This window comes from Scyliorhinus canicula, chromosome 20 (assembly GCF_902713615.1).
Source record: "Scyliorhinus canicula chromosome 20, sScyCan1.1, whole genome shotgun sequence".
Classification (NCBI taxonomy): Eukaryota; Metazoa; Chordata; class Chondrichthyes; order Carcharhiniformes; family Scyliorhinidae; genus Scyliorhinus; species Scyliorhinus canicula.
The window spans coordinates 25,278,326-25,292,920 of NC_052165.1; the positions used below are offsets into that span (position 1 = coordinate 25,278,326).

General features: G+C 39.5%; 1 protein-coding gene across 8 annotated transcripts in view; it reads right to left on the reverse strand.

Annotated features, from left to right (window-relative positions):
- The window catches only part of cnot2 (CCR4-NOT transcription complex, subunit 2), a 139,041-nt gene that overhangs the window by 69,805 nt on the left and 54,641 nt on the right, over positions 1-14,595 (reverse strand). The window lies entirely within an intron of this gene.

A 14,595-nucleotide genomic window follows, 5' to 3' on the forward strand; every position in this document is an offset into this window, starting at 1 on the left:
GGTGTATTAATGCAAAAAATCTACAAAAAAGATATTATATTCTATCTAAAATGCTTTCCTGCTTATACCCATCTGCTTCTTGTTCAGTGATATGCTTATTCATCTAAAGTGTTTTTGCCACAATCATTTGACCCCAGTACTCCACAGCTAAAGTGCTCCCCACAGACAAAACCAAAGGCGAAAGGGAAATAAATTAAGTTCAAGAATACATAATACAAAAGTTTCACACAATGATTATGGTTCTTGAACACCCAGTGAAAGATATGGCTACAACAAAGGTATCAAAACTCACCATTACATAAGAATTAAATCCTAATAAGAACACTGTAGCAATAAATAAATGTAGCAAAAGTTGCACCATAAGTATAATTAATAGGAAACTTTGGGTTTGCCTTTGCTCTCATTAACAAAATTACTGAATGGAAATTTAGATGCAGGAATATATAACAGTAATTAAAATTTCAAGAATATACGCACATATTTTAATCTTCAAACAATCTCCATGTTTTAATCAATTTGAAGAGTTCAGAATTAATCCATTAGATTTTCTCAGAGTATATAGTTTTCTATTATAGTAAATGATAATCCTTTTAATCGATTTTTTCATTGAATTAAGAAATACATTTAACGATACAACAGCTCTGAAATTAAAAAGTACTGAATTGCTGAAATGTAAAAACTAATGTGCCTCAAGGTGGTTGCTAAGCCAATGAACCGCAGAAGGAGAACGAGAAGGAAAAGGAAACAATTTTTGAGGGCACCCAAAAAGGTGCCCTGAAAAGTCCAATACAAACCAGAAAAACCTCAACGAGTCATTACAACACCCATCATTTTTTTTTAAATGAAAGCATTATGCCAATTTGTGTTGAACCACATGTTTGCTCACTAGATATTTCCAAGGGAGAGAGAGAGACTGAAATTTTACTTGGAAACACTGGCTGCTTGACCCGGTGCAAAAGTCAGGGACACCACCTAATCAGCTTGTTGGGTTGCCCTGCAATCATTTTATAGACGTTAAACCGTTAATTGCTTCGAGAAGGGACTTTCACACCCATCTGGGAGGCAGTCCGGTCTCAGAGAGCTGCTCGCCATATCTAGTCCCAGCAGTCACAAAAAGTTGCTAAAGAGGCAACACCAAGAACTGTAAAGGCCCTTCTTGCTGACTTACACACAGAAATACACAGTGCTGAAGAGGCCCTTTGGTGCATTGAGTCTGCACTGACACGTGAAAAGAACCTGGCCTAGATACCAAATTCCATTTGCCAGCACTTGGCCTATAGCCTTGAACGTTATGTCATACCAAGTGCTCATCCAGGTTCTATTTAAAGGATGTGAGGCAACCCACCTGTGGTGATGACCGATCTTGTGTGTGTGTGTGTGGGGGGGGGGGGGTTACCTCTGTTGGGCACTGGGCCTGGATATGGGTAAATCCCAGCAGCAGCAAGGCCTCAATTGGACCATGCACATGCAGGTTCGCCTGACCATCTACTCCATCACATTGTGAGAGCACCTTTGGGCAACCAGGCGAGAGGGAGATTTTTAAAAATGCTGCATTCAGGTAATTTTGAATCTCCAACAATGTGGCTGACTCTTAACTGTTCTTTAAAATGGGCTAGCAATCCACTCAGTTGCATCAAACCACAAAGTAATTAAACCAGACAGAATAATTCGCATTGACTGAGGCACCGGAAATGATGATGACAAATTTAGCCCTATTGTCTCTGTGAAGGCCTCCTTAGTAGCACCGAGGGTGATATGGGCACACAATGTGCTCTGGGTGGCAGTCTTCAATGTCCATAACCAAGATGCTTGGTAGCACCAATACAGATCAAGCCCTGAAGGACACAACTGCTCAACTGGGTCTGTGGCATGTGGTGAGGGAACCAAGAAGAGGGAAAAACATACTTGATCTCATCCTCACCAACCCGCCTGCTGCAGATGCATCTGTCCAGGACAGTATCGTGTTGTACAATTCTACCATCGTGCTAAATGGGAGAGATTTTCAACAAATCTAGCAATTCAAGACTGGGCACCCATGAGGCGCTGTGCGGCATCGGCAATATTAGAATTGTGCTCGATCACAATGAAGTTCAATGAAGTGTGCAGGAGGACATGCCAGAACTGCACCAGGCAAAGCTACAAATTAAGCGTCAACCAGGAGAATCTACAACATAAGTCTATTTATATGATAAACAGCTTAAGCGAAACAATTCCACAACCAACGGATCTCCATTGATTGGAGCTGCTTGTTGATGGAGGTCAAACATCTCAGTTCCAGGACATCATTGCAGGAATTGCACCAGCTAATGTCCAATGCCCAACCATCTTCAGGACCTTCCTATTATATTAAAGGTCAGAAGTGGGGATGTGCACTGACCATTCACAACTCCTCAGATACTAAGGCAGTTGCTGCAAATGCAGCAAGACTTGGACAACATCCAGGCTTGAGTTGACAAGTGGCAAGTAACACAAGTACCAGGCAATGACCACTTCCAACAAGAGAGAATCTAGACATCGCCCTTAACATTTGACGAGATTGCAAAATTCTCCACTTTCAACATCCTAGGGATTACCATTGACCAGAAATTGAATTGGACTAACCATATAAATGCTGTAGCTGCAAGAGCAGGGCAGGGGCTAGGAATTCTGAGACAAGTAACTCACCTTCTGACTCCCCAAAGCCTATCTAACATCAACAAGGCACAAGTCAGGAGTATGATGGAATATTCTCCACTTGCTTGGATGAGTGCAGCTCCAACAACATTCAAGAAGCTTGACACCATCAAGGACAAAGCAGCCCAGTTGATCGACATCCCTTCCACAAACATTCAATCCCTCCACCACCGTACACAGTAACAGCAGTGTGTACCATCTCTAAAACAACCTCTCTCTCAATATCGGAAAGACCAAGAAACTGATCATCGACTTCTGGAAGCGTAGCACGACACACACTCTCATCTGCATCAATGGCTCCGACTGCATCAATGGCTCGAAGTGGAGATGGTTGATAGCTTTAAGTTCCTGGGGGTCACCATCACCAACAGTCTGTCCTGGTCCACTCAAGTTGATGCAACAGTCAGGAAAGCCCAACAAGGTCTCTACTTCTGACGGAAGCTAAAGAAATTTGGCATGTCTGCATTGATCTCACAAACTTCTACAGATGTACGATAGAGAGTATCCTATCCGGTTGCATCACAAACTGGTATGGCAACTGCTTGGTCCATGATCGCAAAAAATTGCAGAGCGTGGTAAACTCAGCCCAGCGCATCACACAGACCCCTCCCACCCAGACATTGCCTTCTTCCAGACACTTCCATCAGGCAGAAGGTATATCCAGACATAGGAACAAAGTGTGGAGCTTCTTCCCCACAGCTACAAGACTCCTCAACGACTCCCCCTCGGACTGATCTGTTCCCTCTAAGAACACTATTCATGACGCTCTATGCTGCTCTTGCTCATGTATTTTCTTTGTTTGGCCCCTTGTTCCGCACTGTAAACAATCACTGTTTGTCGATGTACCATTTGTCAATGTTCTCTGTTGATTATTCTCTTTGTCTACTATGTACATACTGTATACGTTCCCTCGGCCACAGAAAAATACTTTTCACTGTACTTCAGTACATGTGACAATAAATCAAATCAATCAAGATGCACTGCAGGAACTCACCAAGGCTCGTTAGACAGCACCTTCCAAACCAATGACCACAAGCATCTGGAAGGACAAGGGCAGCAGATACATGGGAACACCACCACCTGGAAGTTCCCCTTCACCACGATCACTTGGAAATAATGTCACCGTTCCTTCACTGTCACTGGGTCAAAATCCTTGAACTTCCTCTCAAACAGCACATTTCCATTCTCCTACCAATAAAAATTTGTTTAATCTTTGCTCAAACCCCAGTGATAGCACACTGTAAAATTTGGCAGTTTAAATATAATAGGGAAGCTCATAATCCATAGCTATGCATTATCCAATGTTACCCAGTTGGCCTTATCACCCTGGAATTCTTTCCATATTTGTACAGCAATTGATTTCTGCCCACAGATATGATATTGCACCACAGGTCTGATTCAAGTTTCAGAAGAAAATTAGAGACCGAAAAATGTAGGCACATCTTAGATAGCCAGACTCTATCCCCGGCAACCAATTGTCACCGCGACATCCAATATTTGCTGAGGGCCTTTATCATAAAGCTGCAAAAATAATTCACCAAAGAACATAGAACATACAGTGCAGAAGGAAGCCATTCGGCCCATCACGTCTGCACCAATCCACTTAAGCCCTCATTTCCACCCTATCACCATAATCCAATAACTGCTCCTAACCTTTTTGGACACGAATGGCAATTCAGCATGGCCAATTCTAACGTTGGACTGTGAGAGGAAATCGGAGCACGGAGAAAACCCACGCAGACACGGGGAGAACATAGAACATACAGTGCAGAAGAAGGCCATTCGACCCATCGAATCTGCACCGACCCACTTAAGCCCTCACTTCCACCCTATCCCATAACCCAATAACCCCTCCTAACCATTTTGGACACTAAGGGCAATTTATCATGGCCAATCCACCTAACCTGCACATCTTTGGACTGTGGGATGTAACCGGAGCAACGGGGAGAACGTGCAGACTCCTCAGACAGTGACCTAGCGGGGGAATCGAGCCTGGGACCCTGGCGCTGTGAAGCCACAGTGCTAGCCAATTGTGCTTCCGTGCTGAAGGTGATAATAGATTTCCTGTCAGAACCACCAACCATCACAGTCATCTTTTCAAACAAAGGGATAGAGCAAACCAGTTTATGGTGTCTTAGTATATTGTATTTATTACAATGCATGTTGCAGCCAAGGAATATGAACAACTTTATATTTTCCTTTTAATAATTGATTTCCGCATTTAATTTGGCCTGCCAACCTTCACTATATCACATACAACAGATTCAAGAGTAACAGAATTCCACAAGCTGTCTTTCACTGCTTACGAAACTGGGTACGGTTGCAGGTGGAGAAGGCACAGCTGAGGCAGCTCGACCAATCACGTTTAAAATGGTGGCCTTGGTGGGTTGAAGAAATGTCTGCTTGGCATTTCCTCTGTAAACATGTTTTAACTTACATATACTATACAGTATTATTAGCCACCTGCCAGTTTGCATCTACCCGATAGGTCAAGTATTTTTGAAAGCTATTTCCTTTAAATTTGGCAATTGGCCTCAGCAAATGTTATATTATGAGTAGTACTATTCTCCACATCGACTATGACTATTGAACAACTGGGGCCAAACAGACGCAAAACTTCAACAAGTGTCTTTACAGATCCAAGTAAACAGCAGTCACTAGATCACTGTTAACCCTTTGGAAAGTTACTGTTGAATCATCTTCCACCACCTTTTCAGACAACATATTCCCGATCTTAACAACCCACTGCCTAAAAAATGTTCTCTTCATGTTGCCTTTGGTTTTTTTGCCTTAAATCTTTGTCATCCAGTGGAGACACTTAGTTCATATTGTGATAAGAGTTCCGTTGGAGAGCAAAACTGCTCTCCAGTTGCCAGGTTTATTAACCTTCTCAAAAAATTCAAAATTAATCTGTAATGAACTGGTGCTTCGAAATCCAAGCCGCTTACTGTGTATGGTCTTTGCCATTTCAAATGTGCATGGTGTGTAATGCTCGATCATTTTCTCTACTACAAGTTGGCCTAATTGTTCTCTACTGCACAACTTTACTCCTGTTCCTTTTCCCCAACCCTCCTAAATTAACATTTCCTAACCTCCAATTTTCATATGCAGCTTTAATATTTACTAAAGCCTTCCCATCTCCTTCGTCATTACCTTAAAAAAAATTTTAAATTTAGAGCACCCAATTCATTTTTTCCAATAAAGGGGCAATTTAACGTGGCCAATTCACCTACTCTGCATATCTTTGGGTTGTAGGTGTGAAACAAACCCACGCAAACACAGGAGAATGTGGAAATTCCATATGGACAGTGACCCAGAGCCGGGATTGAACCTGTGACCTCGGTGCCATAAGGGAAGCAATGCTAACCACTGCGCCACCATGCTGCCCTCAAAATTCTAATGCATTAACCCATTATATACATGAAAAATATACTTAATTCTATGAATGTTAATTTTCATAACACTTCTATAGGTCTCAAGCCTTGTGACTGCACATCTGACATCCAATCTTGGTTGAATAAACATTGGGATGACTGAAACCATTATCATCAACCATTTGCCATAGCTTCCATCCAACTCCCAGCCACACTCAGTTAAATCAGATTGTTTACTACCGTGGTCTATTTGACCTCAAATTGTGCTCATCATCACAAACACCATCCTACCCATGCGATAGTGCACTCTATGGTCTTCTGACTTTGGCCTTCTTAGCACTCCTCCCTAACTTTGTTCCACAATACATAGCACAACTCAAAGCTTTTCAGACAGTACACTTGCGCTTTCTCCCTACACTCGTCCATCTCACTACCTCTGTTTCTGGCTTTAATGTTGACCTACCATCTTTGACCATGCTGTTAAGACACCTTCAGCAACTCTTCTCTGACTGCTGGATGTCCATTTTCTATGTCTGGGACCATTACAGTAAAAACAATAAATACAATCACAAACATTGTAGACTGTTGGGACAAAATGGTTGATTCTAAAATTTGATTATAGTCTTCATTTATGAAAACTGATGTACTAAACTATCCAAACCACTTGCCATTTCCTAATCCCATATAATCTCTCTTCCTGACTAACCCATGTGTTTCTTGATCCTCTATCACCTTTCTTTCCAACTAAGCTTTTAAAATGTGCCATCTGGTGTTTAAGAACCACCATTATGAATATAGAGATTAAAACGTTACCTTCTCCTGCTGTTACAGTGATTTGGAAAATAGAGAATTAAAAGTTATCCCACCAGAATGCAGATTTATGAAATGTTAATTTTAATGATCAACAGGTTTGTGTGGGAGAAGGAGCAGCAATATCTGATCTTTGGTCCTCTCATGTACAGCTCCAGACTCCACTGAGATATGTTCCAAAATGTGTATTCTAAAATTAAGTGCAAGATAGGCTGACCTTGTCTGTGCTCTTTGTTGTTCAGATGCTGGAAAGCACCAAGGACAACAGAACATTCTGTTTCACTTCACATGTGCACTTAATTACAAAATAAAACTTTTTAAAAAAAGTATGAGTACCACAATCATTAACAACAAATGCATCATTTTTTGACATGATGAGGTGACAGAAAAAGGAATTGCATCTTTAACTGAGAATACATTTCTGACCCTCAAAGAGGATAAGTTGACCTGAGCCATTCTTTCATATTTAATATTGGTTGATTCAGCGTTCTGCAGGTTTTGTACCAACCCTGGCACTCATTGATTGAGGAGTGTCACACATTTTGGTAAACTTAGTATAGCAATGAACATTTTTTGAAAAGCAGAACAGCACTTTCAGTATCTCCTGGAGTTTTTTTTTGTCATTCAACATTCTCTAGTGTTGCTCATTCAAACAAAAGTGGAACAAATTTGTTTCAAGCCGGATCGCTATGTGACCAGCTGTTGCATTACAACTTTTCTTTATGGATATTATTCTCAGAGTAATGACTCCAATCTCTGACAAGGTGTAGCTGTTTTGATTTGCAGTCTCGCAAAAGTAGGCAGTTCATTTTGGAAAAATTTATCATGCAAGTATGTGGGCACAGCTATCAGATAATTTATATGAAAGATTATAATTCATTAATTATTGCTGCAGTATTTGCTTACGTATCAACAATAAATTAATTCTGTAATATATTTTCAAATTGCTTCATAATTAGCACACAATTAAGAACATTGTTGCATATTGACATTCAGGAATCGTGCCACTTAAGAACATGTGCTATGTGCCATAGGATTCTTTTAAAAAAAAATAAAGTTAAGAGTACCCAATTATTTTTTTCCCAATTAAGGGGCAATTTAGTGTGGCCAATCCATCTAACCTGCATATCTTTGGGTTGTGGGGTGAAACCCACACACACACACGGGGAGAATGTACAAACTCCACACAGTGACCCAGGGTCGGGATTCGAACCTGGGTCCTCAGCGCCGCAGTCCCAGTGCTAACCACTGAGCCTCGTGCTGCCCTTGCCATAGATTTCTAATGCAATTATTTACTTTAAATTGGTATGTGTTCAGACGCTATATCACCATTTTATTAATTTCCTGATGGGGGATAAACACTGACAGCGAATTTAACTTCAGGAACATCGTTAACAGAGAATACTGCCTCTCAATCCCTAGCAGTGTATACTGACAGCCTTCTGAAAATCCAAATACACCATGTCCACTGACTCTCTTTGATCTATGCTACAGGTAACATGCTCAAAAACACCAAACAGGTTTATGAAACGTGATTTGCCTTTCATAAATCCACATTTTAAGGGGCAGCATGGTGATGCAGTGGTTTGCACTGCTGCCTCACAGCGCTGATGAACGGGTTTGACCCCGGAGCCGGGTTGCTGTCCGTGTGGAGTTTGCACATTTCCTCGTATCGGTGTGGGTCTCACCCCCCGCAACCCAAAAGACGTACAGGGTAGGTGGATTGGCCACTCTAAATTGCTCCTTAATAGGAAAGAAAAGAATTGGGTACTCTAAATTTATTTAAGAAAAATAAATAAATCCACTTTTATTCTGTCCAGTCATATCATTATTTTCTAAGTGTCCAGTTAACACATGCTTTGTAATAAATTCTAACATTTTCCCTACTACTGATGTCAAATTAACAGGTGTGTCATCCTCAGTCATCTCTCTCCTTTTCTTAAATAACGGAGTTACTTTTGCTACTTGCCAGTCTGCAGAAAGTTTCCAGCATCTAAAGAAGTTTGACAGATAATCACCAATGCATACACTATCTCTATAGCCACCTCCTTCAACACTCTTGGGATGCAGCTCTTCTAGGAGATTTTAATCCAATTTTTTTTAAAAACCACTGCTTCTTTTATTAACACTAATTGATTTTAGTTCTTCAGTTCCACTAGCCCCGTGGCTCCCTAGTATTTCTGGGAGATTTTCTGTATCAGACACAAAGTAATTGTTTAGTTTCCCTGCCATTTCCCTATTCTCTATTATAAATTCTCCACTCTCCACCTGAAATGTGCCTACATTTGCCCTTGCTAATCTTTCCTTTTTCACAAACCTAAAGACGTTTTGCCAGACATATATATAATCTTTATTAGTGTCAGAAGTAGGTTTACATTCACACTGTAATGAAGTTACTGTGAAAATCCCCTACTCACCACACGACAGCGCTCGGGTACACTGAGGGAGAATTCAAAACGTCCAATTCACCTAACAAGCACGTCTTTTGGGATTTGTGGGAGGAAACCAGAGTACCCAGAGGAAACCCACGCAGTCTCCGTACAGACAGTGACCCAAGCCAGGAGTCGAACCCGGGTCCCTGGTGCTATGATGCAACAAGACTATCCACTGTGTTACCTATGCCGTTCTACTGCTATTATGTTACTTATTAGCTTGCATTCATATTCTCTTTCCATTTTATCTTTCAGTTTCTTGGTCATCCTTTGCTGGATTCTGAATTACTCCCAATTCCTTCCTTTAATCATATACAATCTTTAACATATTTTGTTAACCACAGTTGATTCATCTTTCATGTTCAGATTTTGACTTTTTGAGGCATGTATATTTGTTGTAAACCATGCAATACTTCTTTAATTACTAACCATTGCCAGTCTACCATCAAACCTTGTAATGTGCTTTCTAATCCACCATAGCAAAATTGCCCCTCATACCTTCATACTTTCCTTTCTTCTATTTTAATACCTTAAGTTTGAGAATGAACTACTTTCAAACTTAATGTAAAACATATTATGATCACTATTTCCTAATGGCTCCTTTACATCCCTTTTTCATTAGATAATACTAAATCAAGTTGGTTCCTCAACATACTGCTCCAGCAACCCTTCTTGTTCGCACTCCAGGAAGTCATCCTCCACAGCATTTGTCCTAATTAGGTTTACCCAATTTGTCACCCATTATTACTGTATTACTCATGTTACATACTCTTTAATTTCCTGATTTATACCGTACCGAACATTGGCACTACAGTTTGGTGGCCTGTAAACAACTCCCACCAATGTTAGCTGCTCCTTGGGGTTTTTTTTTGTTTTAGTTCCACCCAAACTAATTCTACATTATGATCCTTTGATCCAAGATTCATTCTTATTCCTTATTAACAGTGCTACCCCACTCCCTTTCTTCCCCCACCTATCCTCTCTAAATGACAAAAATTCCTGAATATTCAGATCCCAGTCCTGGTCATCTTGTAACCACATCTTTGCAAGGTAATTTACCTCCATTTGCACCTTCAAATCATCTCCCTTGTTCCAAGTGCATTTAGAAGAAGCGCCTTTAACTTTTTAACATTATTGCCTACTTTCAGTAAAATTAAAAAGGGGTGCAACGGTAGAAGCAAATTTAGTACCCAGTATGTAAACTGCTGAGACAAATGTTTTTTTTAAAATGAAAAGTGTTTTATTGAGAGACAGAAAATCGAAGATGAAATTTCAGTTGTAAGCAACGTATACCTTTAGCAAGATACCAAAGTACTGTCAGTGTCTGTGAACTGAATATCACAAAATATCTTCACTAGTTGTAAAGAGAAATTCAAACATACATTAGAAACAGTTCCCTCTGACATAGACCCTACTGCAAGGTCTACCGAAACTGAAAAAGTAAGCTTCTCTTCCTACCTTGCAAGAAACTATTTGTCTTTTATAATCTAACCAAACATCTAAAACTGAACCAGGAACCAACCGTGCATGAGAGAGGAATAAAGATTTATAAGCAATACCATCTGAAGGTTGGTAAAATAACAAAATAAAGTTAGGGACTCAGGAACAATATTCTTTAAGGATTTTCATTCGAAACATGGAAGGAACAAAACAAGTTGATAAAGTATAAAAGCCAAAAATAGTATATGGATACTAATGACAACATTTGTAAGTTCACTTTGGACCACTAGAAACAGCTCTACAGTACAAAAAAAATACTTTACACCAACTTGCCGATGAATTTCTCACCAAGAGTCTACTTATATTGGAAACTGCTATCACAACAAAATTATGGCCAGTCTTTGTATTTACTGCTGCAGTCTGTGCTTTCGGAAGACATGTAGAATCCCATTTCATCTTAGTGCCTCAGAGAACCTGAAGAAATCCAGTTTACTAGGTGCATCCTTGGTGCCTCTGAATACACCTCTGCTGCTTCATTTATATTGCACAGTTGACTCCATACAAAACATTAAAACAATTTCTTAAATCAAAATTCAATGTCTTTAAAAAATCTTCCCAGAAACAAAACTATTTCTACCAGCCCAAAAGCAAACTACAAAATCTCTCATGAAGAAGCTCTGTTCCTTCAACGCAGCCTAAATGGAAAAACTAAGTATTGATTTAATCTGATTCTGCACTCAATTCCTTTGATGTGTATAAATAACCAATCCAAACCAATTTGTTTAATATTTCAGCAATTTGTGAGAAATAATGTGCAAGAAGGCAGGAAATATTTATAGTAGATAAGTGTCATCATAACAAATGGTCAGCGAATAAAAGGAATAATGCATTTGGCTGCACTATTCTTCAAAAATTGGTAGTATTTGAACACTTATGCGAGGTTCATGTTCAGGGTATACTTTAAAAACTAAAGGTGGTTGATTCACATTACAGGACAACATAAGTCTATGTAAATCTATCACCCGTTTTACGTAATTGCTGCCTTGCAATGTCAAATAGATCTGTGAAAAGACCAACAGGTTATAGATTTTTGATTTTGTGAAAAGAAAACACTAATGCTATGCCCATATTGATGTCAGCTAGGTTCAGAAACTAAATAATATTTGTGGTGGCAAGAGTCCGAATAGAATTTTACAGAATGGCCCACATTTTGCAGTTAATGAATGTGTGGCATCCAGTGACAGATGGCTTTACCAATCAGACTGCAGAATTCTCACAGACAAGGAATTAAGTAAAAAGCATGCATTAAATTTCACATTATAATCACTGTACAGAAAGCAAAATTAAGATTGGGATATACACTTGGGGTTAAAGTAAAATCTGAAATATCAACCTTGCAAAAGAAAATTGCAAAAATCAGATAAGTTTTATTTTTCTTCCGGGGAATAAGACTCCACATTCAGCATTAGTTTATCAGGAAAAGTGAAGTTGTTCAGCAGTAATTATGACTTTGTAAACCATTAAAAGCTCATTTGTATTTCAATAAGGTTTAACATTTTTCAATGTTTTGCTACAGTGAGAATAGTGTAAAAGGTTAAAGTTCATAACAATGAATTAATTATGTGTTGACTGCATCAGCATATCTCAAGGAAATGACTGACAGCAGCAACTTGATTTTCAATTTGAGATGTGCATGGGGGACACCAAACGTTGCAGTCAGATTTAGATTATGAAGGGTAGTGCTGAAAGTTTCACCTTTATTCCAACTGCAAGTTCTGGGTAACTGCCGTTAGAAATCTGGCAATTTCGCCAACAGTATCCATTTGAGTCACAAAGACAACTGACAAAAAAAAAATCAAACATATATCATCAGCACCACTTAAATTACAAGGCGATACAGAGATATGATTTGAAATAGACTTCAATCTGGCACAACAAACTAAAGTAGAAGGGATCTAGTCGGGCTAAATAGAATCAAAGACTGAGAGGAAAGACTATAAAGGAACAATGGCTAATCTTTAAGGAGGAGATGCTTTAGGTATAGGATAGGTATATTTCAACAAGAGTGAAAGGTAAAGGAACCAAAACTAGGGTTCCTTGGAGGATGCAGGAGTTGGAGAATATGATTAAACAAAAACAGAGTGTGTATGATAAGATGGGTAAAAGAGAATTAGGATAGAATAGTAGTCAATATAAAATAGGAACTCAAAAATCTCCGACCACTATGTAAATAGTACCAGGTAGTAAGAGGTGGAGTGGGTCGTATTAGAGGCAAGAGACGCAGGGCAAGGATAGAACACTTGATTATTTCGTATCACAAATTTGGAAATAAAAAATCATGCTTGGCTAATCAAATTGAAATTTTTTATGAACAAACGGAGAAGGTTAATGCAATGAATTCAAGGGATATTGTCTGTGTGGAATTTGGATTTTAAGTGTTTGACAAAGTATAACATAACATAACAGGTGATGGTTAACAAAATGGGGGTTCATAGAATAGAAGGGAATTGATTTAAGGCATAGAAAACAGCAAATCGTGGTATATTTATATTTTTTAGACTGGAGGATAATAAACAGTGCTGTTCCCCAAGAGTCAGTCCCAAGAACACTTTTTTAAAAAGCTTATGTATGATTTGGGTATTGGAATACAGTGTAACATTTCAAAATTTATCATTGATACCAAACTTGAAGGAGTGGCAAACAGTGATGTGCTTGTTAGGTGAATTGAATATTCTGAATTCTCCTCAGTGTACCCGAAAAGGCGCAGAAGTGTGGCGACTAGGGGATTTTCCACAGTAACTTAATTGTAGTGTTAATGTAAGCGTACATGTGACACTAATAAAGAATATTATTGTTAAGAGCGTGCAGGGACAGTGGGAGCTGAGGAATTAATTTCATCGACCTTTGAAGGTGTCAGGACACATTGAGAGAATGTGGTTGACAAAGCACAAAGGATCTTGGGCTTCTTAAATAGAGGTATTGGGTACAGAAGCAGGGATGTTATTCGGAACCTTTATAAAGCTCTGGTTAGGCCACACCAGATATAGTGTCCTGTTCTGGTCACCACATTTTAGTGCCTTGAGAAGGTGCAGAGTAGATTTACCAGAATGGCTCCAGGAATGGAGGATTTTAGCGAGAAGATTAGATTGGAGGAGCTAGGATTGTTCTCCTTGGAGCAAATGAGAATATGGGAAGATTTGACAGAGGTGTACAAGACTATGGCAGGTTTGGATAAGGTAGAAGAGGAAAAACTGTTCCCATTAGAGGCTGGTAGAAGTCTACGGGGACACAGATTTATGGTTCTGAGCAAAGGACACAGAGGAAGGAGAGGGAAAACATTTTTATGCAAAAGTGGTAATAACTAGGAAACTGCTGCCCATGAAAGCGGTGGAGGCAAAGACAATCAATTATTTCAAAAGGATGTTGGTTGGTACTTGAGGGAACTAAGCTTGCAAGGCTACAGGGATAGAGTGGGAGAACGGAGTGACTGGAATGATGTAGGGAGAGCCGGCATATACTTGATGGGCTGGACAGCCTTCCCCTGTGCCATAAATGGCTCTATGATTCTAATGAAACCCCATTTAGTTGTTAAAATTAACCAATAAACTAAAGTCTCAAACAAATTAAAAACTCATATTTTTGTTGTGTCTCTAACATAGAAAAGAGGACAATAGGATGCCGAGTCAAAGCAGCAGGGACCAAGTTGGTTTGTTCAAAGAGATGTGTTTTGAGAAGGCTCTGAAAAGAGGAAGGGAAAGGCATAGAAGCAGAGAAGTGTTGCGAGCACAAGCACAGGCCTAAATGACTGAAGGTATGACTACCAAACAAAATGTAGATTGGATTCACACATCTGTCTAAAGTGACAT